Source organism: Petromyzon marinus, chromosome 8, assembly GCF_048934315.1.
Source record: "Petromyzon marinus isolate PM22_M1 ecotype Great Lakes invasive population chromosome 8, UKy_Petmar_22M1.pri1.0, whole genome shotgun sequence".
Lineage (NCBI taxonomy): Eukaryota > Metazoa > Chordata > Hyperoartia > Petromyzontiformes > Petromyzontidae > Petromyzon > Petromyzon marinus.
In genome coordinates, this window is record NC_133674.1 from 12,495,788 (window position 1) to 12,520,249 (window position 24,462).

The following is a 24,462-nucleotide window of genomic DNA, read 5'->3' on the forward strand; positions in this document are numbered from 1 at the left end:
TCAGTTTGTTTGTAGAAAGTTCCATTCCAGGTGAAGTATGTGTTGGTTATGCAATGTCTCACCAGGGGGGGCACATCAGTATGCAGTCCTTGATGAACCAAGTCTTCAATGATAGCGATGGTGTCAGGTACTGGAACTTTGGTGAACAAGGTCACCACATCAAAACTGACAAGCAGGTCGTCTGGGGACAGGGAAATGCCTTTGATTGTCGATACCAGGTGAGTAGAATTTAGTACCGCAGAGGTGGTTTTTCTAGTGAAAGGTCGCAGTATATCAACAAGAAAACGTGCCAGTTTATAGGTGGGGGAGTTGATAGTAGAGACACCTGCTGGCCGGAAAGGGAATCACGGGTACGGGCACGGTTAAGTACCAACCAATCAGAGAAGGAGGTGTATCTTGAGCAAAGGTAACAGGTGGGGTTAGCTGAGATACTCTGAGAACCTGCTTGAAGGTTCCACGAGAGGGTGTGGCCGGAGGCAGGGCCTAGCCGCACCTGGGGGATATAAGGGGGAGCGGACCCGGGGCTCGTGTGTGGGGTCCTGGGTCCTGGCTGCGTCGCTGCTCGCCAACATCTCTCTCCGTCGTCCGGCCACGTAGAAGATCTCCTGCGTGGTTCCCATCGCCGTCATCGTCACGCCGCCAGTCAGCGGCGTAGCTGAGTGAGGGCAATGGAACCATGCCGAGTGATCGGCTGTGTGTGTAGCCAGGAGAAGTGTTAATACCTAGAGTTATACTCAGTGTGCGGAAGAACAAGTGTTGGCCTGTGTTGTGCCCAGTGTGAGTAATAAAGAAGTACCCTCTACACGACGTCTCGTCTCAGTTGCTAATTACACATGTATATGCAAATATTAATGTTTATAATATTCAAGTGGTTCTATACCTCACTATGGTATTCCTTATTATCCTGTGTTTTCATTGTCTATTTAAACCAATAAAGACCAGTTTGTGACCTAACAGGCTTTGGTCTAGGTAGTTTTTCAGTAATAAAGCCCATTTCATCATTCTGGACGCCTGTCATAGGGTATGGGTATAAAAGTCATGGTAACTACAACTAAGCTTCCACTCCGCAAAGGTTATCATTTGAGAATATGTCCCACACACATGGAGGATTACAAAAATCGTTTCTAGACTTTGCCACCTCAGGTGGTACCAAAAAGTGATTTTTTTTTTGGTCTGGGCCCATGACAGACACTAAGAGAAACATGTGGACCGGGAAATAAACCCAAATCACAAGGAGAAGGGATGACTGCCAACGGATGAGACTGGTTATGGAAGGGCAGTCAAAGGTGTGAACGAGTCCAAGGGGATAACCAACTTGGAGGTGGAGCAAGGAGATTAGTTAATGTGCCAGAGGGAGATGGTTTGGGCATCACATTCTCTTGAGGTATGGCAATGGTGATTACCAAAAATCTGGGGCTACAATAATTGAGTTAAATGATTATGCCCATCACTCACATATTCAACTACTTATTAATTTCAACCATTTACTAATTAAATTAATGAGGACTGTGTAAAATGTTTCACACTTTTTTATTGACAAAATGATGGGGGCGTGTAATCAATACGTGGGAACAGGCAAAGAGTGCCCAGTTACAGCTACATATTAGACATTTCAAAACACATGTTTAAATTAGTTTTTGGTATATTAATGTTTATGGAAATGATCGTGAAAATACATGAGTAAGATCTTGATTTGAACCTTTCGTGACTGCAGGAATCCATACTCTTAGGTTCTTTCGGTAAAGTCACGTAGGTAGAAAAAATAATAGATCACGATGTTTCGATCGCAACACAAGAGTAAGTTGAAGTTACATGAGTAAGTTGAACCACAACTGCACCAACACGACAATAAAAAAATGTCAAGAAAGGATTTACAGTCAATTATTCAGGGAAACTTGCAACATGTAGTTTTTCCTGGATACTAAAACTTACGTTTGTAAGATGAATGACAGGCATATTTTTTTGTTTACAAAATAACATGTGAACGGCTTGCATGCAGTGCAAGATATTTACTCTTACATGCATGCCGCAAAACAGTCAAATTACCAAATTAACATATTACAGGAAATAATTCTGTCAATGTTTTAGAAGCAATCTTTTAACTTAAAAACTCAGGGCAAGCACTTTCGTGTTCATGCAGATGATACACCTGCATATGATTGATGTATGAAACCCATACAGTACATGCATATATGGTATCTGATACACATGTACATAGGGACTACTGTATGTACATACTATTATAGGTGAATACCTTGTCATATAATGCTACATTTCAAAAAATATTTAAATGCCACACTTTGACGACAAAATAACATTTGCAATGAAAAAAGGTCGTATTTTGTTCAACAACTTTTCTCAAGTAAATAACAATGGAAATGTGCGTAGCTAAACACGCTGTTATTGTAAATATAATTTCATTTTTTGATTTAAAGCTTTCGTGACTGCAGTAATTCATATTCTTAGTTTTTTCGGTAAAGTCACGTTGAAGAGAAACAACAAAATAACAAAATATATATAAAACAATAAAAAATTCTCACGACGTTTCGACCATAACTCTGTGGTAGTAGTTACATTGGAGAAACCAAACGCCATATCTCGGACCGCATTCGTGAACATAAAGCAGACCTTAAACACGGTAGGACCAACACCTCGGCCGTAGCAGATCATTGTTCTAATTCAGTAGGCTCACATGCCATTGACTTTTCCAAGACGGAGGTTCTTTGTAAGCCATCTGGCTTCCATGAGAGATTCGTTCATGAGGCTATCCACATATACAAGCACAGAGACAATTTCAACCGAGAAGATGGATTCTATCTTAGCAATCATTGGAAAGATTTGATAAATCATTTCAGTTCTTGATTGATTGTTCACGCTTACAGTGGCTTTCAGACAGCATACATAAAAACAAATTTCGTCTCCCCCCTCCTCTTTTCAAAAAATAGATGGACTAGTCCTGGGCAAACTGCCAATCGTTGCGCGTGACGCAAAACGTTATTTTTATATATATAAATAAATAAATATGCCGTTTTCAAAATAAATTTATGCAAACCGACACACCTGATGATGACCGTTTGAGTTATGGTCGAAACGTCGTGAGAATTTTTTATTGTTTTATATATATTTTGTTATTTTGTTGTTTCTCTTCAACGTGACTTTACCGAAAAAACTAAGAATATAATATAATTTCATTGTTCATTCAAATGAGTGCTGTGCATTGAATTTACGTTCAACGATCCCCCTCCAGGTCTCCTTCCTTTCAAGGCTTGGCCCTCCCCAGGTCCCTCCCCTAGCCATACATCCAACCTTTACATCTCCACAAAAATCACATAACACTTGCATCTTGTGCAAAAAATGTCTACTTTCACGTGCATATTTCTTATTTTCAGATTTACAAATGTTCAGTTTGACATGTGTCCATATTAATTGTAAGTGTGGATTTTATTCGCCGTCAGTTTGTTGAGGATTCTGATTCATTTATTTAAATCACAAGTGCAAAGTTTTGGTTACTTTGATATATACACCTACTTTAAATGAGTAGGGAATATAATGCTGTTATATTTAATACAGCCAGCAGGCTTCACACATTGAAAGCCAACTTCACGGGAACAATCACAGACATTTAAATTGTACTCTATTGAGACTCATTAGAGTGGCATAGTTGTGCTGTGGCGTTGCATTCAATTAGCCTAATTTCTCGGAAGCCATCCAAACGCACTGTTAGTCAAATGAAATGTAATTCCAATACAGCTGTAGTATAACTATTGAGACAAATATGCATATTTTAGTGTTAGTTTATAGTATTTATTTAAATAAGCGAGACGCCACAAAAGTTCAGTGAGTAATACATGATTATGTATTGAGTAGAAAGCAAAATGTCACTGTCAGACTTCTTACCCATACGCATAAATCAAACCACATCACCCAGAACTCTTGTGTCCCTCTACTGGCTTCTAATTAAATCAAATACAAAATCACACTCACTGTCTTAACATCCCGCTCACTCTCTTCGACATTATTCAGGCAACACCTACATTTCTCACCTCCTCTTTCTCTACTCCCTTCCCCGAGCCCCAATCTCCAGCTACCGAGGCCTTCTGTTGACATCACCGAAGAGTGGTTGCTCCTCATGACATGTCGATGAAGAATTCGTCATGATGGGTCCAATTCTAAAAATAATCTGGAAATTGTGGGACTTAGCTTTGGGTATGCTCTCAATTTGAATTTTCCAAAAAAATTGCAAACTTAATACAGGGTGTACTCTTTTTCAGCATAAGTGAATCCCATAATCACGACAAAAAATCGCATCAAGGGTAGTGAAAGAATAATGACGTTCCACATGCTATTATTGCTAAACTGCTGAACTATTATTAAATGAACGAATGAAATACACAAACCACTCAGTGCAAGGTGTTGAAAAGAAGCAGCCACGGCGTACCTAAAAAAAACAATCAATATTGATCTCGTCAGGCATTGAGGAGATACACGCTCTTAATTGCATAGCACCCTAGGCTTCAGTAGATTACGCCTTTTGAGACACATGTTAGTTCCAGTTTGGGCTGTAATTATCTTTGTGTTATGTGACTGCTTCATTGATCCTAAGAATAATGAAGGCTTCCAGAAGCACTGTCTGTTTCTACTGCCGGTTTAATGCTTTTCCCTGACATCGATGAACAAACTACATTTTAAAAAGGTCAGCATTGCCACTGTACTATGTTCCACAGCTCCGTAACAGAATGCATTTTTTCCAAATAGTATTTTAATTCATATTAAAGCCATTATTTATGAAAAAGAAATACAACCACTATTCGTGGAGTTGTTGAACATGCTTCATTTAATATGCATAACTTAGTTTACTTTTAACAATTATGAATCTATATTTACTGCATCGATGCAACCATATGGAATGTATCACAACATATTTCCCAGTGCCTTTTGGATATTGATTGTTGGACCCCATCCAAAGTGGCTCAGTAAATGTTATTGTAACCACTAAGTTTATTTTATACTTATTTGTTGATTGATTCATTTATATTGGTGCATGGTGCAATATTACGTGTGAATTACCAAAGATTGCCATATACATTAATAAACTACAGAGCTAGCGGACATTGATCATTATGTTATCTCAATTACTCCGACTCATTTGTTGATTTAACATTGCACTGATTAAAATAATTAACATTTGTGGCCATTACATTATTATTTCATTCAAAATATTGTAGTTATGCTGTACTGCTGTATACACTTTGATGTATAAGTTGCAATCAATCGTTAATATTTTGGGGGTTAAAAATGTTGGTTTCCATATGCTTATAGTTATAAGCATAGCTGACCTTAATTCTGCAAAATGTGAGGTTTCTATCCCTCCTAGAATATAATGAAAATGTGTATCAATCACTCGCATATTCACTCAGTAACGACCATTTAAATCAATATATGTCAATCATTGCTTTGACTGAGACAGACAGAGAGACAGACAAACCTGCAATCACTAATTCCACAAATTCGAAATAAAAAAAGCACCTAAATGTGACAGCGGTCGACTGCAGCACACATCGTGAACACATGCCTGCTGCGAGCGAGCTCTGAGGGCCATGAGTTTAATCCAGTTGATGTCCTCTAAAGCCAGCAGATGGATTTACTGCTTAGACATCGATTTATATCCGCGACTCATTCATTTCAATACGAAGCAGATATTACTCCAATGTTCCGAGATAATATGCCAAACAAACAATGGTTATATGCAGGATTTGCAGTACTCTATATGATTAATTGTGGCTTGCTGATTTATTTATTTTCCATTTTGCTTACTCACAATTGGCTGAACACTCATTTATTTAAACAATCTCCAAGCACTCATTTTCTAAATAGCTGAGCACTTTTAAAATTATGCTCCATTTGAATAATTAATGCTTTCGTATTTGGGCACAATGATGCTGCTATGCAAGGATTTATGATCTACAATCCAAATGGCTACGAACAACACCTCTTGTGCCTCTATACATAAATGATAACCAAGAACCTAATCGTCGGACTCTCGGTAGCCAAACAGTCCTCATGTGGTTTGGATCTGTTGTATATGCCGGGTATTGAAAATGTAATAAAAATAATAAAAATTGAACGAAATTGGAAAAATGCGTAATTATCCGAAATTATCTTAATTGATTTAATTATGCGCATAAATTACGAATGTGTGCTATTATGCTAATGCACACCGGTATGATAATTAGGCTCAACCTAGTAGTCGAGGGTAGTATTATCAATCGGGATAAGACAATTAATTGTATGAAGTTATGCAGGTGTGATGTAAGTATGCTAGATTAAGCTCGGCTTCGTTGGCTAGGGTTGTATTATCAATCAGTATCATACAATTATTTTTGCTTTAACATTTACTGATTATGTCTTAGTGTGTTTATATCAGGTCTCCAAATTCAAATCTCACCGCAGGATACAGTTCTTATAATTAAGATTATTATGCATGAACTTAGGAAGGCACCACTCAGACACTACTGTGTTAAGCAATTTTAATTTCTAAACAAACCTTAACACTCTAATATGCGAACTTTTATGCTTGGAATTGTCTACACAGTACTCCTGGAGATGTTCCCCTCATTTATCTATACATTTAACCCTCAATGGTCACGTTTGTTAGCTGGGTAACAGTACAATCGATTATTCCTCAGAGTGCGCGAGCATACATGGCGAGAGGAAAAGTCCTTAAAATTCATGCAACGATATTCATACGAAGGGCAATAAAGAAACATGTCCCGAAGGCAAGAGTAGTTATCAATTAATTAATTGGTAAGATTATGCAATTAAAAAGAAAAAAACGAACGACTAAAATACTTCTAAATGACCGTATCCACGTAACTCAATGGGCAGCAATGTTCTTCACGATCAGTTGATATTTAATGCACCACCTTGGAATGGCAACCCTTCTTGAAACACAACTTTCTGGAACAATCTTATTTGTCCCGATATGCGTGTTGTGTGTCTTCTTTGCCACTTGTTCAATTATTTGCGTAAAGCAGACCCCGGGCGATGCGTCGCGAGGGTGTGAGTGTGGGGGAGGGTCGTACAAACGGCTTCGTTCTCTCTCTTGCTCGGGGCGGCCACAGTTTCGTCCACAGCTGGGTGGAAGAGTCGGCACGACGCTCGCCGTCGGTGCGCGATGATCCGTCGTCAGATAGCGCCCGCAGCTCGTCCGCTGGCTGCAGTTCCTCACTCTTGTCTTGGTGCCCAGCTGGTGCCGCTCAGTGTGCGTGTGGGTCGAACCCACGGCGCGCTCGCTGGCGCCGACACTCTCGCTCACGGGCGGCCGGTCAGGCTCTTTCCCCTGCTGGATGAGCCGAGTCGGCACAACGCTTGTCCGCTGGCAGCTGTCTCCCTTGCTTGGTGGCGCTGGTGGCGGTGCAGCTCGTTCGCTGGTGGCAGACACCCTCGCTCGGTGGAGCTGGTTCTCTGTGATGCTGGCTTGGTCGATGCTTGGCGCTTTCCGCCCTTTCTCCAGGTTGATTGCTTGTCGTCGCTCGGCACTCTTTCCATCTCATTTCTCTTGCTCTCTCCTTAATCGTGCAGCTGCCAGCTTCACGCGGACACCCGCCCTTACTTCAGGGCTGCGCTTTGTCGTTGCTGCTCAACTTTCGTGCTCTTCACCCTTCTTATTTATTCACGATGTACTTACAAAAAAATCCGCAGACTACCTGCTGGATCTCCTCTCTGTTTTAAAGAACAAATTTGACCTCAGGTCTTCGCTCATTTACCAGCTTCACATTCCCTATTGCCGTACAAAAACTGGAGGATGGGCCTTTGCTATTGATGCCCCCAGGGTCTGGAATGCTATTGCCAATAAACTGCAACTTGAATCACTACCTATGAGATCTTCACTCAAAACTGCTCTAGAGGAGTTGTACAACCCTAGATGCCACTGCTATTCAGTGGCCTAAAATATGGCTCTAGATGTTGGTGTTATAATTTATTTATGTAGTTTATTGTTAAAAATTCGGTCACAGTCCCTATGATCACTGTTACATTGGATTTATGGCTTTTATTTTGGTGATTTCGAAAAGTTTTTTTTGTTTTTGGCCATGTTTTTGTTTATTGTAGTGCGGAGTTAGACTGATGGCCTTAATCTTAGTCGTCTTGTGGTTGTTGTTGTTATTTGACTTGCATCCCACTGGGATTTTTGCACACAGCGTTGGTGTACGGTGCTATTTCAGGAATATTTTGATGTTTTTTTTCCTGTATTTTCTGTTTGCACAGCCACATAATCACTCTAAGATGTTTTCTTGTTCATGTTTTTTGTTTGTTGCGGTTGCACCCGATTCAAGAGCCGAATGGCTCACAGGGCTATACCAAATAAATGAACTATGAACTAAACTATGAACTTCTTCCAGGAGGGCTCTTTCTGTGAACTGCTCGTCGCTGGCTGGATCACTCACTCTCAAAACTTGAAAATTGTATTTGCACACCCCTTACGCAACTCTTATAGCTTAGTACGATACAGCTTATCGCAATCCTCGATTCTGCAAGCGACTCAAAACATCAGGATGAATGTCGAATAAACTTTCAGCGATACTCTGTCGGCCCATGCCGAACTCAGCACCTAACATCACCTCGCCCCTCTTCTCTGCGATGCACCACACGCATTGTTGATCTCGAGGCCATGCCCCGGGGCTGGCTTGCTGTCCTCTTCCGAGCTGCTGTCTCGCTGTCCCTTGCCGAGCTTAAAATTGCGTGTCGTGTTGCTGTTTATATCTGAAAATGTCTCCCCTCTGCGCGTCTCTTGCAAGAAAAAAAAACAGATGCTTACTCCGTCATGCTCTATTCCTGCGGCCGCGCCTGATTACCCCCCCCCCTCTCTTCCTTTGGTGACTCTGGGCGGGCTGCTTTACATCAAATTGATGTTTGTTTGCCCTCCCAACCCCTCTCTTCGTGGTGTCTGCTAAGGGAGGGGACGCACCTTTGATACGAATTTATGGCTACCATGTGTTTGTGTCAAACAAATTGTTGGAAGACAAAGGCGGCCGGAGAGGTTCTGGTTTCATGGAATACATATTATCTGGTCTTGTGTGTTTGACCTATTTTCTTGTATCTCTTTTGAGTTACCCTAGGTCTAATCTCTTGTGATTATTATTTGGTTTATGTTTAACCAAGATTTGTAATGTCATTAGATGTTACCTCCGGTATTTCAAGGGTTTTATTACTTTTTGCTCCCTGTATGCATTCAGGGATCCGTGCTTTTTATTCTCGAGGTCAGAGATATCGCTTAGTTTGGACTTAAGTTTTCGTGATTACAGGAACTCATGTACTTTGGTTCTCTTGGTAAAGTCACGTAGATAGAAAGATACAATAAGAAATAATATAAGGAATACTACAGTCTATAAAGTCGACTTATTCTTATAGCCAAGCTTTAACTTTTTCCGTAAAAAAATATATATCAGTTATACTGTCCGTTTGCCCTGTGCTCTGTGTCCGTGCCTGTGAGTCTGGATATTTGTTTGTGAACTGTCCAAAGCGCCAAGCAGGTCATGGCATGCGGTCCTTTGGCAATCTGGAGATTTTTCAGATCGTCGTTAACCTCCCTTTGCCCCGGAGTTTATTATTTAATGGCCTTTAACGACCTCCAGATGCTTGGTGCTTGTGGGAGGTAGCGGGTTTGAGGGTGTTTATTTATTTATTTTATAGATTTTTATTTAAAAAAATGGCAGAATTATTTTTTATATAATTTTTTGGAAAAGGCCAATATATACAACAGATCACCTGATGTTGTTTGTTGGCAGGAGCTCAAAAGTCATAAATGAAGACATCAAAGAGTCACAATGTTATAACATAGCAAACATATGTTGAACGCATAAAGGGTACTTAAATATGTCAAGAATTGCCAAAATATGTATTTAAAGGAGCGTGTTAAAGCAGTAGATCATCACTCCCCTTTATCATAATCACTTAAGCGTTTTCCACTGCTGCATCAAGGTCTCAACAAGTTGTTGCCATCCCTCCCAATGCCACGTTGCAGCAATCCAATGAGCCCCTCGGCATCACTCCCTCTCCGTGGTGGCCACACTCCCAGATATGCTCCATTTTAAAACCATTGAGGTGAGAATTAGAAATGAAACCAGAGACGACAAGCAGCAAGAAAATAGATTGACTATTGCAATTGGTAAGGAGAAGGTTGGGATTTGAATACACTATATAACATTACATTATTATTTTTTTATATGTTACAATATGGCAAGAACATAACACACGTGACAAGAGTCTAAATTGAACAAAACTTTTATCTTACCAGGTAAGGCCCACCGAGTTATATAGCTATTTTTTTGTTTTAAGTGACCTGACAACAAATAATTGCTCAACGAAGTGGCTTATCATGCAGAAATGTATAGCAGCCAAATAATTTAAATGCATGTTTCTAAATGTGGAGGGAAATACCAGAGGACCATAAATCCACGTGACCACAGGGAGAACATGCAAACTCCAAATATACAGGCATCATGGTTGGGATTGAACTCACGACTCTTCCATACTATACGAGATAGTTAACATCTCACCACCTCCTCCATACCAGGCAAGTTGGGCAAAGATATATGCTTTCGCTCAAGGTATTGACAGCCACATTACAATACCATAATAAAATGTGCATTTCTAAATGTAAGCATTATTTGGAAATATTTTACAAACATTGTAAGAGTGAAGAAAACGTAACGGAATAATACATATTATAGGAATGTGGTTCACAAAGCAACGCAGGTGCAAGCCTTGTGTCCTTCTGCTTTACACAGGAGACAGCCCCTTGCCCCAGTTCGGAAGTCACTGAATTAAAAGTGCCACAGCTCAGGGATCAGAAACTGGAAAGATTTCCCTGGAGAACAGCCACAGGTTTATTTGCTGCTGCATCTGTGTCGTCTGTAATTACCTGACCTTGGTCTGGGGAAATGAAATCTGGGCAGCATTAAAAAAAAGAGGGGGTAACTGCAGTCTTCGAAGAACCAAAAGAGTTCTTTTGAAAATCCGCAAGGGGACAAGAAAGAGCAATGTGGGTGGAATGTGACCAAAATGAAATCCGAATGAGCATGCGAGTGCATAAAAGTGCTGCCTCATTAAGCAAACTATTTTCTTTTCAGAAGAAAAAGTCATGCGCAGATGACATTGTTTGGGCTGTAATAATGCCATTGTTTTTTTTTAAGTGCAGTTGAAATATTTTGCTGTTGAAGACACAAACGATCTATAATGACACTGAAAAAATAAATCTATATTATAAGAATAATCCGAAGTTAAAAGGAAAACAATGAGGTATAATTCACTATTTTTTATTGCTGAGGTGTGTGCATGCAGAAACCTACCTTTGCATGTCTTAATGATGCAAGAATGTACCAGTCGGAAAATCCTCTAAGGAAAAGTACAAATGGCACATTGCATCAAGGCGCAACTTGTTAAGTTTCACAGACTTCGTGTGGGTTTCAGAAAATGTCACATGTTCAAAATAGCTTTGTATGGTGTTATCGGTGAGAATAGTTCTAAAATGTTGCTTAAATAAGTATAAGATTACTATTTTTGCTCTCTATTTTTACATACTGCAACGTATAATTACAAAAGGCCAGAGTACATTTTTATAATTGAAATATAATGTGCCGAATTTTGGCAACTAGCAGAACGCTCTGTGGCAGTGGACTATATTATAGTTTTGTTTACTCTCAAGGGATAAAAAATACATCACCCTCTCCATAGTGTTGCATTGGCACAGTGATTTTTTTGTTATTGGGAAACTCAAGTTTTTGCACTCGGAATGTTTGCATCATTTCGACGAAGATGTCCTGTTTCACGGTCTCAAGATTCGTCACGTTTTCCTGTTTGAGTCCACGACTGCAGCTGAATTTACACAACGGCCCCCTCGGTGTGTGGTACACGGAGAGGCGCTTTGAAGCCACACTGGTTATTTGCCTGCACGTGATAAAGAGCATACCGCATTTTTCACAGGAAAATGCCATCCTGTGGCACTATAATTAAAATGGAAAAAGTGGGCAGTGGTACAAAACAAACGGGGCTAATTGTAAATTAGCCAAATTAACGCAAAGGCAATGGTGGCTGTATGCATTTTGTTTACAAATTAATTAATCACTAAATTACATGTGAAGTAAACAAAGATTGCGCTGGATCTCGCAGCTTTATATTACTTTCTTTGTCCTAATTTTGTTTGCATTCTGCAAACATTGGCAATAAACAACAGAAGCGGGCAACGTGTATTATGCATTATTGATGTGGATAAATAATAGAGCAATCCCAATAACCCTAATCCAACACAACTTTGTCTTCTACTATCACTTCATATTAACAGAACATAAATACACGTGCATAAATGTTGGATATTAAGTGTAATTTGTGGATATTTAAATATGCTAATATATATTATTGAACACAAAATGAGGCTAAATTATAGAATAAATAACAAAAACAAGCAACACAGTTCACAAATAGAATAACATAAATGCCGTATCTGTAAACAAAGGAATCATATTCTGTGAATAGGTTACAGTACGTTTGGAGGCATTCCATATGCAGTGTATTGTACTGTATATTTCATGTATAACGAGCTCTCAATTTGCACAAAGATAGGTGATGTTTAAAAACTATGTTTATACTACATTAAGATTAAAAATAATCAATCGGATTTCTTTACATGACCATTCCGCTGTTCAAAGGTTTGAGACTGGATATAACATATTTCAGTAAGCATTATACCACAACAACGTACGTTACAAAAATCAAGCATGCATGCTGTAGAATATGTATTTTTTCTTGTCACGGTAAATGGTGGAGCGAGCCCTCTTGTATATTCTCAAGGATGCAAGCCGCTCTCTTTGGCTAACCCCCAGAGATTTTCTGCGGTTCTTTTTTAGTTTTTTTGGCGGACACTAATGAGGGCTTTATCCCCACTCCTATTCTCCATGTGCTGTTATCACCTGTTGACTTTTGAACCCGGGTTTCAGCTGCTGCAGGCAGATTAACATACCGTGACCCTGTTTGCATAAAATGAATCACTAATACGGAAACTTAAAACTTTTTTTTTGCACTGCTAGCCGTGCAAAAAATTATAAAACAATGGGTTGAGATGAATTTTAAAACGTTTATTAATTAGTGTGCCATTATAGTCTCTAAACACATACCTGCTTTCATGTTATTCATTTAAAACACTTACGTGTTGAAATACATTTTGACTAAGTTGGTCTCAGTGATGTGAGACAAACAAGGGATAACTTGATTGTTTGAAGTGTAACATACTTTCTATCATCGAGGGAGAGTTGACGGTAATTATGGAGGAGCGAGATTCTTAGTCACTTTGAGAACCAAAAATTGAGTTGAAGATTTTAAGAGGACATCAGCCCACGGTCAGGCTCTCACGCCATTACAACTTAAAGATATATCATAACAATTAAAAAAAAATACACGAAGCAACCGAAAATACACCAATTATGAATCATAATATGGGTCGTGAAAGCCTATGCATGAAGGTAAAACAAAAATTAAACACTTCAACACGTAGGCTTCCGCAACCAATGTTATCGATAATAGAGGTTTGTTTAGGTTAGACCATGTAAATATGAATGTGTAGTGAGTTCAACTGAGTCACAGACGTATTTTTTGGAGGCAACACATTTATTAACACCAACACACGGGGTAACTACTCCTTAACAGAATAACAACCTGTGGTGGTGACCACCAAGCTAAATACGCTAATTACACCGTAATTATTTACAACGGAACGGAACACAGCTTGGGTCCTGGTCCACGTGATGGAGACTCTGTAGGACGTAGACATAGGCAAAGGTTTCTTCAGGATGAAAAACAACGCCGGTCCCTCTGGAGGACCCGGCTCATATCCTCTACGGTGTGCCCAGCTACTCCCCTGGCCACGACTACCTTCCAGAACCCTCTAGCAGGATCTCGACCTGGACCACGTGACCACCCCTAGCCCCCACCTGGGGCCCTTTGTAGACTTAACCGTTCACGTGTCCTTTCGGGTCAACCGGAGTGCCATGTCCTATAGTAACCCCGTTCCTAAGGCCAGCACTTCCACACCCTATCCAGTAGGGCTGGCACTGCACGCCAAGCGTGATGCCTTCCAGCACTATCACTCAGCGCTGACTGAGCCCCTCTATGGCCGGTACTACACCTACATCCTAGAGGTGTCCGCGATGTCAATACACCACACGACGTGCCTCTCTACGGCAGCATTACCCTGTGACATCCCGCGATGTCACTACATCACCCCCCCCCCCCCCTTTGTAGCACTCAGCCATCCCGGCTGTCAACTCCCCCTTTAGCAATGAACAAAGTCAACAACCCCCAATCTGTGCCTAAACAAATAAATACCCCAACCCACCTATACAATATATACACGATCTACAAATGTACATCAATGGACGGGGAAAAGGAGGTAAAAGTGCAGAACAACAAAGGGGCGATAGAGAGAGAAGAAGAAAATAAAAGCAGTAAAACACGACGCTCGGAACCCCCTTCAGCACCAGCATCTCCCACCCTCACCATGTAACAACACCCATAAGCACAATAAAGGCTAGGTTCAGCCAATAACCGATACGACCTGTCGAATGCGACAACCAACTGACGGAGTGGGAGCATGTGTGCCTGGGGATCAGAAAAACCAAAGAGTCTTTGATCAAGTCCTTGTGGCCGCGCTCCCAGGGGAGGTGGGCTCACTCGCCCTGGAAGTCCCAGGAGGAATTTGCAATTGTCCCATCGAACCCGGCTCCTCACGAAGAGCAGTCAGCCGGGCTGACGGGCTCTCTTCTCCTGAATCCAGTGGAGACGGCGCAGGTGACTGTTTGGGGGACATTAGACACGCAGCAACCTGAGGACGGAATTACATGACTCCCCTGAGGACCAACCTCAACACCTCAGCTCGTCGGACACATCTGACACTCGGCCCCTGCATGATGGTGATGGGATGAATTCACGTGGCGCGATGAAAGACTTCAGGCGCGAGGGATGAACAAACCAACTCCGCCGACCCAAACGAATTTGAACACACTGAGGCCGAACGACCCGAACCACATCCACCGGAAGCCTCCAGGGTTTAAACAATTTGGGTGATGTACCCACCGGAACCTGTGGGCAGTGCAGCCAGGCCCTGTCACCTGGAGCCCACTCATGTGCAGAAGAACGGAGACCTTTCAGCCACTCATTTGCCAATTGGCACGAATTGGAATTTACTCTGGAAGCCTCACGCGCTTCTGAAAGCCTCTGAAGGGTAAAACGCATTGAGTCCAAAATTTTAGATTTAGCCCTATTTAGCATGGCACGTAATTGAACATCAATCTGGGGGTCGTGTAATCTTCCGTACATTAAAACAAATGGTGAGTAGCCAGTGGACGCATGAGGGGCCATTCTATAGGCAGCCAGGGCTCCGGGAACCTGCAAGACCCAGTCAAGTTGGGACTCGCTGACCTGATGGCTCAACATGGAGGTCAGAGTCCTGTGCAGCCACTCGACCATTCCATCCATCTGTGGGTGGTATGGTGACGTACGTACTTTCTTTGTACCCAACAAGTCACACACCTCCCATAATAATTTAGAAGGAAAATGTATGCCCTGATCGGTCAGAAGATGCTCAGGGGCACCTTTGTCCATCACATAACCATCAAGGAATGCCTCGGTGATGGCTGCTACCAACTGGTTGGGGAGTGGCCAGGTCATCGGCCAGCATGAGAAATACTCAATGTCCACTAGCAAATACTTATTCCCACAAGGGCGGTGGGAAATGGACCAAGGATGTCAAGAGCAACGAGCTCATTTATGTGGAAGACCTGGATGGATTGCAACGGTGGACAACAGGGTTGGACGGGGGTTTCCACCACACGCACTGCACACACCCTTTCAACAAATTAGTGACATCTTCCACCATGTCTGGCCAGAAGAAGTCGAGCTTAAGCGTGGCTAGCCGTTTGTGCACACCCAAGTGCAACAGTCGCTCGTGCACCGCCCAGATGACTTTACCCTGGAGGGCAGTGGGCATGACAATGTTGTAACGGCGCAAACCTCCATCCCAATGCATGAGCAATCCGCCTCTGAGGATGACCGAAGCTACACCCCGTCGATCCTCACCCCCATCCACCTCCTTGACACGGTGTCGCAACTTAAGCAGGGAAGCGTCCTCCACCTGGAGGGGCCCCCACTCAGCATGATCCAAGCCAATAACGGCGTCACGCGCCACAGGACCATCGGCCCTCTCCGTGGTGTCAACCTCGGCCGATGCCGCAAGGGGAGGTGGCGAGTCCTTGGCAGGTGCCTTACAGCGCCCCCGAGCCCGAAAAACATGCGCACCCATCGCTCAGTGGCAATCGCGACAGGGCATCCGCGTTCGTGTGTTGGGTACCTTTGCAATAGGAAACATTATAGGACTATTCCTGGAGGACTTTCAACCAACGTGAAAGTTGTCCAGATGCGAACTGTAGCGCTGCATGGTCAGAATGCACCTCAAAGCGTCTGCCATACAGATACGAGCGATATTATTGCACAAAGAAAATAATAGCCAAAAGTTCCCGATGTGTGACACAGTACTGTTGTTTGGCCGGAGACAGCACTCTGCTGCCATACGCGACAACACTCTCAACGCCATTGACAACTTGAGACAGAATAGCGCCAATTCCGGTCTTACTAGCGTCTGTATCTAGGACGAATGGCAAGAAAAAGTCAGAGTAGCGAAGGGGAGGGACGTTCATCAAGCCATCCCAGAGCACAACAAATGCGGCCTCCTCCTCCCCCCAATGGAACTTCTGACCTTTAGCCATCAAGGCGTGGAGAAGATTAGCGATAGTGGTGAACCCGGCGACAAAATGACAGTAATAGAACACAAATCCAATGAAACTCCGCACCTCCTCCACTGACGTGGGGGTCTGCCAAGTACGAACACACACGGTTTTGTCCGGGTTCGTCGCTATCCCTGATTTACTGACAATGTGACCAAGATACCGAACAGATTTTTGGAGCAGGTGACACTTCTGTGGTTTAAATTTGAGATTCCCTGCACGCATTTTGAGAAAGACAGCACGCAGCCGTTCCAGATGTTATTTGAACATACGGCTAAAAAGGATAACATCATAAAAATATATCAGGCATGAGTCCCTCTGGAGACCAGCTATAACCAGTTCCATTAATCGATGGAATGTAGCCGGCGCAGAATGAAGACCCATTGGAAGCCGATTAAATTCAAATAAGCCCTGCGGTGTACGAAAAGCTGTTTTAAGGCTTAGAGACATCATCTAGAGGCAGCTGCCAAAACCCGGACAGGAGGTCAAGAGTAAAAAAATAATGTGCTCCCACTAGATCATCGAGGGAATCGTTCATCCGAGGAAGAGGATATGCGTCAGCCACAGAGATCTTATTAAGCTTACGGAAGTCAACACAGAAGCGCAAACTACCATCCTGCTTCTTAACAAGAACAATCAAGGCTCCCCACGGGCTGGTGGATGGCAAAATAATATCAGCGGCTAACATTTCATCAACCGTCAGTCGTACATGTTCTTTTTCTGTAGGGCTCAGCCGGTAGGGGTTCTGCCGGATGAGAGCGGCGTCTCCCGTATCGATGTGGTGACTCAAAAGCATAGCGCAGCCGATGTCAAATTTAACCTTCCTGAAGACATCTGAGAATTCACGCAAGAGCGCGCTCAACTCACCCCTCTAAGACTCGGACAATTCCGCGTTTTCCGAATAAAGCGTATCTAACCATTTCTCATCAGAATCCTGTTTCGGCAGCATATTGACGCCTGACACTTCCAACGATGCTACCTTTGTGAAGTGCTGGCGATGCATGAGCTAACACGGTGCCCTCCTGAATGACCGACATTTCTAACCCTGCATTAAGGACCTGCATGAGGGGTTCCTGATCGTTGGATATGAGAGTTTGGGTCCCTACTAACGTCAACCCACGAATGGCCTTATTTGAAGGACCTAAGTGGATTCCTCCTGCAGCCAACACCTGGTTTAGCGGTTTGCTCAACCGTAAAGGGACCAACATTTGAGCGCCAGGGAGAATCTTTACTGTCTTAGTTGCAAGTGCTTGCACGGTAACGTTGGTCGTGTACAATCGAGTGAGAGAAGGCAAAAAGGCGATTCAGCGGGCCGATGGCAACTCAAGGCACCCTTGATCAATAAAAATTTTCAGAGGTATCTTCCCTAAAAAGTCAGCCCCGAGCAAGCAAGGGATAGCAAGGGACGTTGATACAAGAACTGGTCCCATCAATTTGATATTTCCAATGCACACCTCTGCTGTTATTTTCCCAATGATGCCCAATGAGCCACCGTTTGCGGCAAAACACGGGGTTTCGACTGGACATAGGGTATGACATTTAGGGGGCAAGATGTTAAAAATCGGAAATAATAGTCGCTGATGCACCAGTATCGATAAGCATTCTAATTTCAACCCCCTCTATCAATATCAGCGGATTAACCTGCGGTCGCAGCAATCACCCTATGGACCAACTTTGACCACTGACCCGGTCGAGCAATTTTCGAACCCTCATGCACTGACGCACGACAAGAATGGAAACCGACCGAACGCGATGAGTGAGGTGGATTCAGGGGCCGAGTGTGTGATGTGTCGTGACTCGCCTTCGGGTGTAGTGGAATGGAGGATGACCGGGCAGGCGATGGCGATGGTGGTCTGGGGAGACGTCATCGTGGCATGCAGCAGCATGATGAGACATGTCTGGGTAGGCCACAGTTGTAGCACATGATGAGTCTGCTCCCAGGATGAATAGAGGTCTTCTGCCATTGTTGTTGTCCATTCCATCGTGCCATGCCGTCCCCTCGCCAGCCTCCGCCTTGGGTCGATGCGCAGGCTTGGACGGGCTCCACATCTTCGGGTGTAACACATGCCTCACGAGGTATGGTAGACGCCGCCAACTCCTTATGTCGTTGCAAGAGTAGGTGCACCTGGATGCAGCTTGCAACCTTGAGTGAAGATAAGACGGCATCGTCGACGGCTGGCAGGACGATTTGGAGGTCTTTTGCCAATACCAACAATCTCTCGAGGACCAGCGAGTCGATTCTGTCGTGGTCCATCTTGGAAAAGGCAGCCTTTGCTAGCGCGAATAGTGTGCTACGGAAGGCGAGAGGCATCTCGGCCTCCCCCCTCCTCCGCACAGCGAACTTATGGCGCACATTTGATGGTGGTTCGTAAATCGCCGCCATTTGAGGAAATGCTTGATGCAGCGTGGCCCTCTCTGACGGCGGAATGGTGTGAAATGCCACCAAGGCATCATCGTCCAGCGCGGTGGGCAGCGCTCTCAGCGCCTCTGCCTCCATCCACCCCGCCAAGTCACCATTCGTCAAAAATCTGCGCCTGAAGGCCACCCAGTTGCCTCTGATGGCAGCAAATTTTTTAACAAATGGCAGTCATCGCCGAAGAGATGGAAACTCAACGGGCGAACTTGATGCAGTTTCAGATTTGGCGAGCTCCTTGCTCTGCTCCTCAAGCAAAATGGCGGCCGCATTCGCGGGCTGCTCCATGAAGGTTCCCTGTTGGCGGGAAATGGCGGCGGTATTTGCCGTCCCACACGGCTCCGATGCTCTCTCCTCCCCCGCTGGCTCTTTGCGGTGGAGCTCCATGACGATAGACACCGCAGCTTGGAGGAGTCAGCGAGGCGGGAGTGTGTTGTGCGGCGCTCCCTCCCCAACGGTGGTGAGCCGTCGCGTGTACGGTCGACGCGCTGCTCTGCCGACGGTGCCTCATTTCCCTTCTCCGGGGTCGCTATCCCCGGGGCTGTTTGAGGGATGAGGTCGTCGTCCTCATCGTCCGACATCCTGGTACGTGGTCTGCTTCATGTAAACATAACCTATGTCGGCGAGCCTACAAAAATAACGTTTGGCCACTTCCCACACCAGTTGTAATGAGTTCAACTGAGTCATAGACATACTCTTTGGAGGCAACACATTTATTAACACCAACACACGGGGTAACTACCCCTTAACAGAATAACAACCTATGGTGGTGACCACTAGGCTAACTATGCTAATTACACCGTAATTAGCTACAACAGACCAGACCACAGCTTGGGTCCCGGCCCACGTGTTGGAGACTCTGTAGAACGTAGAACGTAGATGAAGGTTTCTTCAGGATGAACAACAACGCCAGTCCCTCTGGAGGACCCGGCTTATATCCTCTGAGGTGTGCCCAGCTCCGCCCCTGGCCACGACCACCTTCCAGAACCCTCTAGCAGGATCCCGACCCGGACCACGTGACCACCCCTAACTCCACCTGGGGCCCTTTGTAGAATTAACCGGTCACGTGTCCTTTCGGGTCAACCGGAGTGCCATGGCTTATTATAACCCCGTTCCTATGGCCGGCACTTCCACACCCTATCCTGTAGGGCTGGCACTGTACGCCAAGCGTGATGCCATCCAGCGCTATCACTCAGCGCTGACCGAGCTGTCTAGGGCCGGTACTACACCCACATCCTAGAGGTGTCCGCGATGTCAATACACCGCACGCCATGCCACTCTAGGGCCAGCATTACCCTGTGACATCCTGCGATGTCACTACAAATGTGTCATTAAATCCGCCACCACCCTACACAATCAATTATCAAGGTTTGTCAAGTAAACAAACATTCCTTTTCGTTACTATTGTAATGACTGTCAGACAACTTCTTGTCTTTGTTCTTTATTTATTAGGGCGCGTCGTGCAGATAACAAACTCTCATATCCTACATTACATAGCTATGACTAGCATACAGTACTTGAGCTAGAATAACAACCGATACGTGGGCTAGGACAACACCCAAGCAACAACTGCATAGAGACAGCGATGACACGGTAACAGTGATGGCCCGATGACGACGGTGGTGCGGAGACAATCCATCTCGATCCCAGGGCAGCCTCGAGCTCTCTCAGCCTCCACCTTATATTCCGCCAAGCATGGTCTCGCCCTGCCCCTGGCCACGCCCTCTTTCCCGAACTGTCTCAGCCAATCCCGAACATCCCCCCATGGTTCCCTTCTGTAGTTGTCCCTCATGACCATTTAGCCACGCACTGTCCCTATCCCGTAATATTCTCCACCCACGCACTGTCTCTATCTTTCTGCACTGTCCCTACACTAGTACAGCACACCGGTATGTTGGAGAGTAAACCCACAACATTTACAATTCGAGTGCGACGGTTCGCCAGAAATTACAACTAGCAAATTTGTGGAGGAATACTCCTGTCTTGGTCTTAAATAGAGGGATAAGTGTGATGTCGTCATTTGTGAGCCAATTGAAACATTGTCCTCGAATTGTAATTGTTGTAGGTTGTGGGTTTACTCTACAACACACCGGTGTGCTGAAAGGTGCACATTTAATCATGGATGTATGCAGACTTTAACTTCCAGTGAGAAATATAAAGGGGATATCATGGATCTGAGGATATAAAGGGGATATCATGGATCTGGACAAGCGAAGCAAAGGCATGATAATGACGTAATAAACGTAACTGGATTTGGAAAAGACAGACTGCTGGAAGGAATAATGGCCGATGGTTAAGATTGAAAATGGAATGGCAGGCGAAGAAATGACTATGCCTGGCAGAAAAACCACCATGTAGATGCAGTGGTGAAATCACCCTGTATGCAGTAGCTAGATCAGTAGTTGCATCTAGAATAATGGCTATGACTTGACGGTGATGATGATGATGAATGTAGTTAAGTTATTATCATGAATAAACCATTACTCAAAGTTGATTTGTTTAATAATTATATCCAATGGCATGAAACTAATACATTTTAAGATTCTGGTATATTCTCCTTTGCCAGAAGGAAATATTCCAAGAGGTCTGCATATATGCCCAGATAAATGGAAATGCTTTGAGTTTTCATATTTCCATATTAGAGTAACATTGCATGAGGAGTGCTTAAGTTATCTCCATATCCAGGGGGTGTCTACTAAAGCCAATAAGATAAGGAACAAAACTTGTACTTCATAGGGTAATATCAGTCTGAGTCAGCACTATGAACAGACAATATTATTTCCCAACAGCGCATATATAATCTCTGCATCCCTTGAGCTTTTCTGAATATTAATATGATATATTAAACTTTAGCAACACATGCTAACATTTAAATCTTAAGTAATATATTAAAATTATATTAAAGAATAATTGAACATAATGCATATGTAGTACAATCCAACCACGTGGAGACGAGGAATTCTAAGGGCTGGCAGGCGTTTATTAATACACGCTCTCACACTGCATCCTACACACACACCAGTGTAGGTGCACTCTATTCTCCATCCTTCACTTGGTCCTAGGATAACTAAATACGTTGGGACTACTTCGGCTACCCCTAGGTTCCCTCGGGGATACTATATACATCAGGATCTCTTCGGCTACCCCGAGGCACTCTCACCCATCTGCCCGAGGAGGGGGATCAGCCAACACCGCCCGGCAATGAGGCGAGAGACCCCTTCCAGCCGATCCTTACACTGGCTCCCCACGACAACCACGTGTCCCTCACGTGGTCCCCCTTAAGAACCCTCTCGGTAATTCCTCCCCCTTAGATCAACCCTGCCCACTTACTGGAAAATGCTTTCCGAACGTCCCCCTACGTGGCCCGTGACTTTACGTCATCCTTGGCCTCGCATAGCTCTCCAGCCCCTCGGCCTTCCTTCCGCTCATCCCTCATTAGCTACTCACAGTTCTCCTCTACACATGTGTAGTGGCATCAGGGGATGCCACTGCATGATACATAAGACCGGCCTGTGTGTGAAGCAGGGGTCACGCTGCTTACACCACCCACAAGCACGGCAGTTGTTCGACATTGCACTCCGTGTGCAGAGCCAACCCTGAAGGCTAGGGGGCGAGAGTGCCTGGAGTGGCGCAGGGGTGACAGGGGGCCATGGCACTCTGGATGAACCCGGAGGGCTAGTGGCCGAAGGTACCGAGGGTGGGGCCCCCAAAGAGGGGGCTGGGGGAACCCGGGACCGGTTCGAGATGCCTCGGGAAGGTTCGAGAAGGGAGGCGTGCCTAGGGGCGGAGGAAGCCCCGGGACCGATTATATAAGCCAGACCCCTGAACGGGTCCGCTGGTTGTTGCTCACCTGAAGACATGAAGACGTCCTCCTGAAGAAGAAGCTGAAGACAAGACCCGGACTTGAGTCGGGGTCCCGGCTTGACAGCCTTCCCCAGATGTGTTCGGGTGAGGGATTTCCTCCCTAGGTTACCTGGTGGAAGGGGCAGCTACCCCTTTGTGTTAGGGTACATTGTTGTAATAAACATGTTGCCTCCAGAGACGCCTCGCTCACCATTTATACCCACGACACATGCATAAATATATCTGCCAACCTTCGGTGCATAGTCACTCAACATTTTTTTTATCCGAATGTACAAAAATATAAAGGGAAATAATAAATGAAATAATTTTTCGTCTCATAAATACAATGAATAAAGGAAAAGATATAATATAAAATAAACAAAAAATACTGCATCCTAACCCCAGCCCAATAACCGCATTATTACTATTAAATACCTTAGTAAAATATTAACATAAAATCATTTTTAAAAACAATCGCACCACCATTTCCACAATGATACAAGGGGCCTCAGAATGTTAATGTCTATTACCGTGCAACTATGCATTTACTCACAATGGCTGGCATATATATAAAAATGTATTTTTTTTTTTTTACAAAAATTGGGTCAAATCGTTTTTATACTTTTTTGATAACAACCCTATGATTAGCTTTGAAAATCAGTGTGAGGTAAAAAAATGGTTTAAGATTGGCAGCCGACCACTTAACTTGGTAGGCTTGGCAAGTATGCATACCAATTTATCAGCAAGCTGCTGTTTCCATTTAAAGGTCCACACACAATCATGTCATCTGCAGTCATAACTATAATATAAATAAGTGGTGCATGAATTCACCATATGTTATCAATCCTTTCATTGAAAAAATACCGAACATGGCCATTGACACATGCATTCAGAAAGTATAATTCATATGTATTGCGAATATGATCATACATTAAACTAAATTACGTCCTTTGTTAATGAAAGTGCAAAGGGTGTGTGTGTGTATGTACAGGTATGACGTTACAATTTAATAGTATGTATGCACATGGACAGTATTCAGTGTCTCACCAACAGTCCGCGTTGCTTCAACCCATGCTGATAACCTGCAAAATGTTATGGGCAAGGACCCTCTGCATTAGATATGGATCCTAATACAATTTTTTTTTATTTCGCGTCATTGTTCAAACCAGTCAATAGTTTGCTTATATTAAATTAATGCTGCTGAAAAAAATCGCTCCCAGAAGGCGGTGTCGCTGATGGGATGTGAATTTGTAATTTGAAGAGACACATATCGGTGTTATTGTCTGCTTATTTTGTTACATATATTCTCCACAATAACTCTAATTGATGTTCTGTTTTATACAGTTTTACACTGAACTGGAAAATATGTATAATTAA

At 43.7% G+C, this 24,462-nt stretch overlaps 1 long non-coding RNA gene across 1 annotated transcript in view; it reads right to left on the bottom strand.

Moving 5' to 3' along the window:
- The window catches only part of LOC142924109 (uncharacterized), a 36,589-nt gene extending 13,216 nt beyond the window's left edge, over nt 1-23,373 (bottom strand). Inside the window, exon 1 of the long non-coding RNA XR_012941269.1 lies at nt 23,093-23,373. This is a non-coding gene — a long non-coding RNA (uncharacterized LOC142924109). The remainder of the gene's footprint in view (nt 1-23,092) is intronic.
- Nucleotides 23,374-24,462: the final 1,089 nt, after the last annotated feature.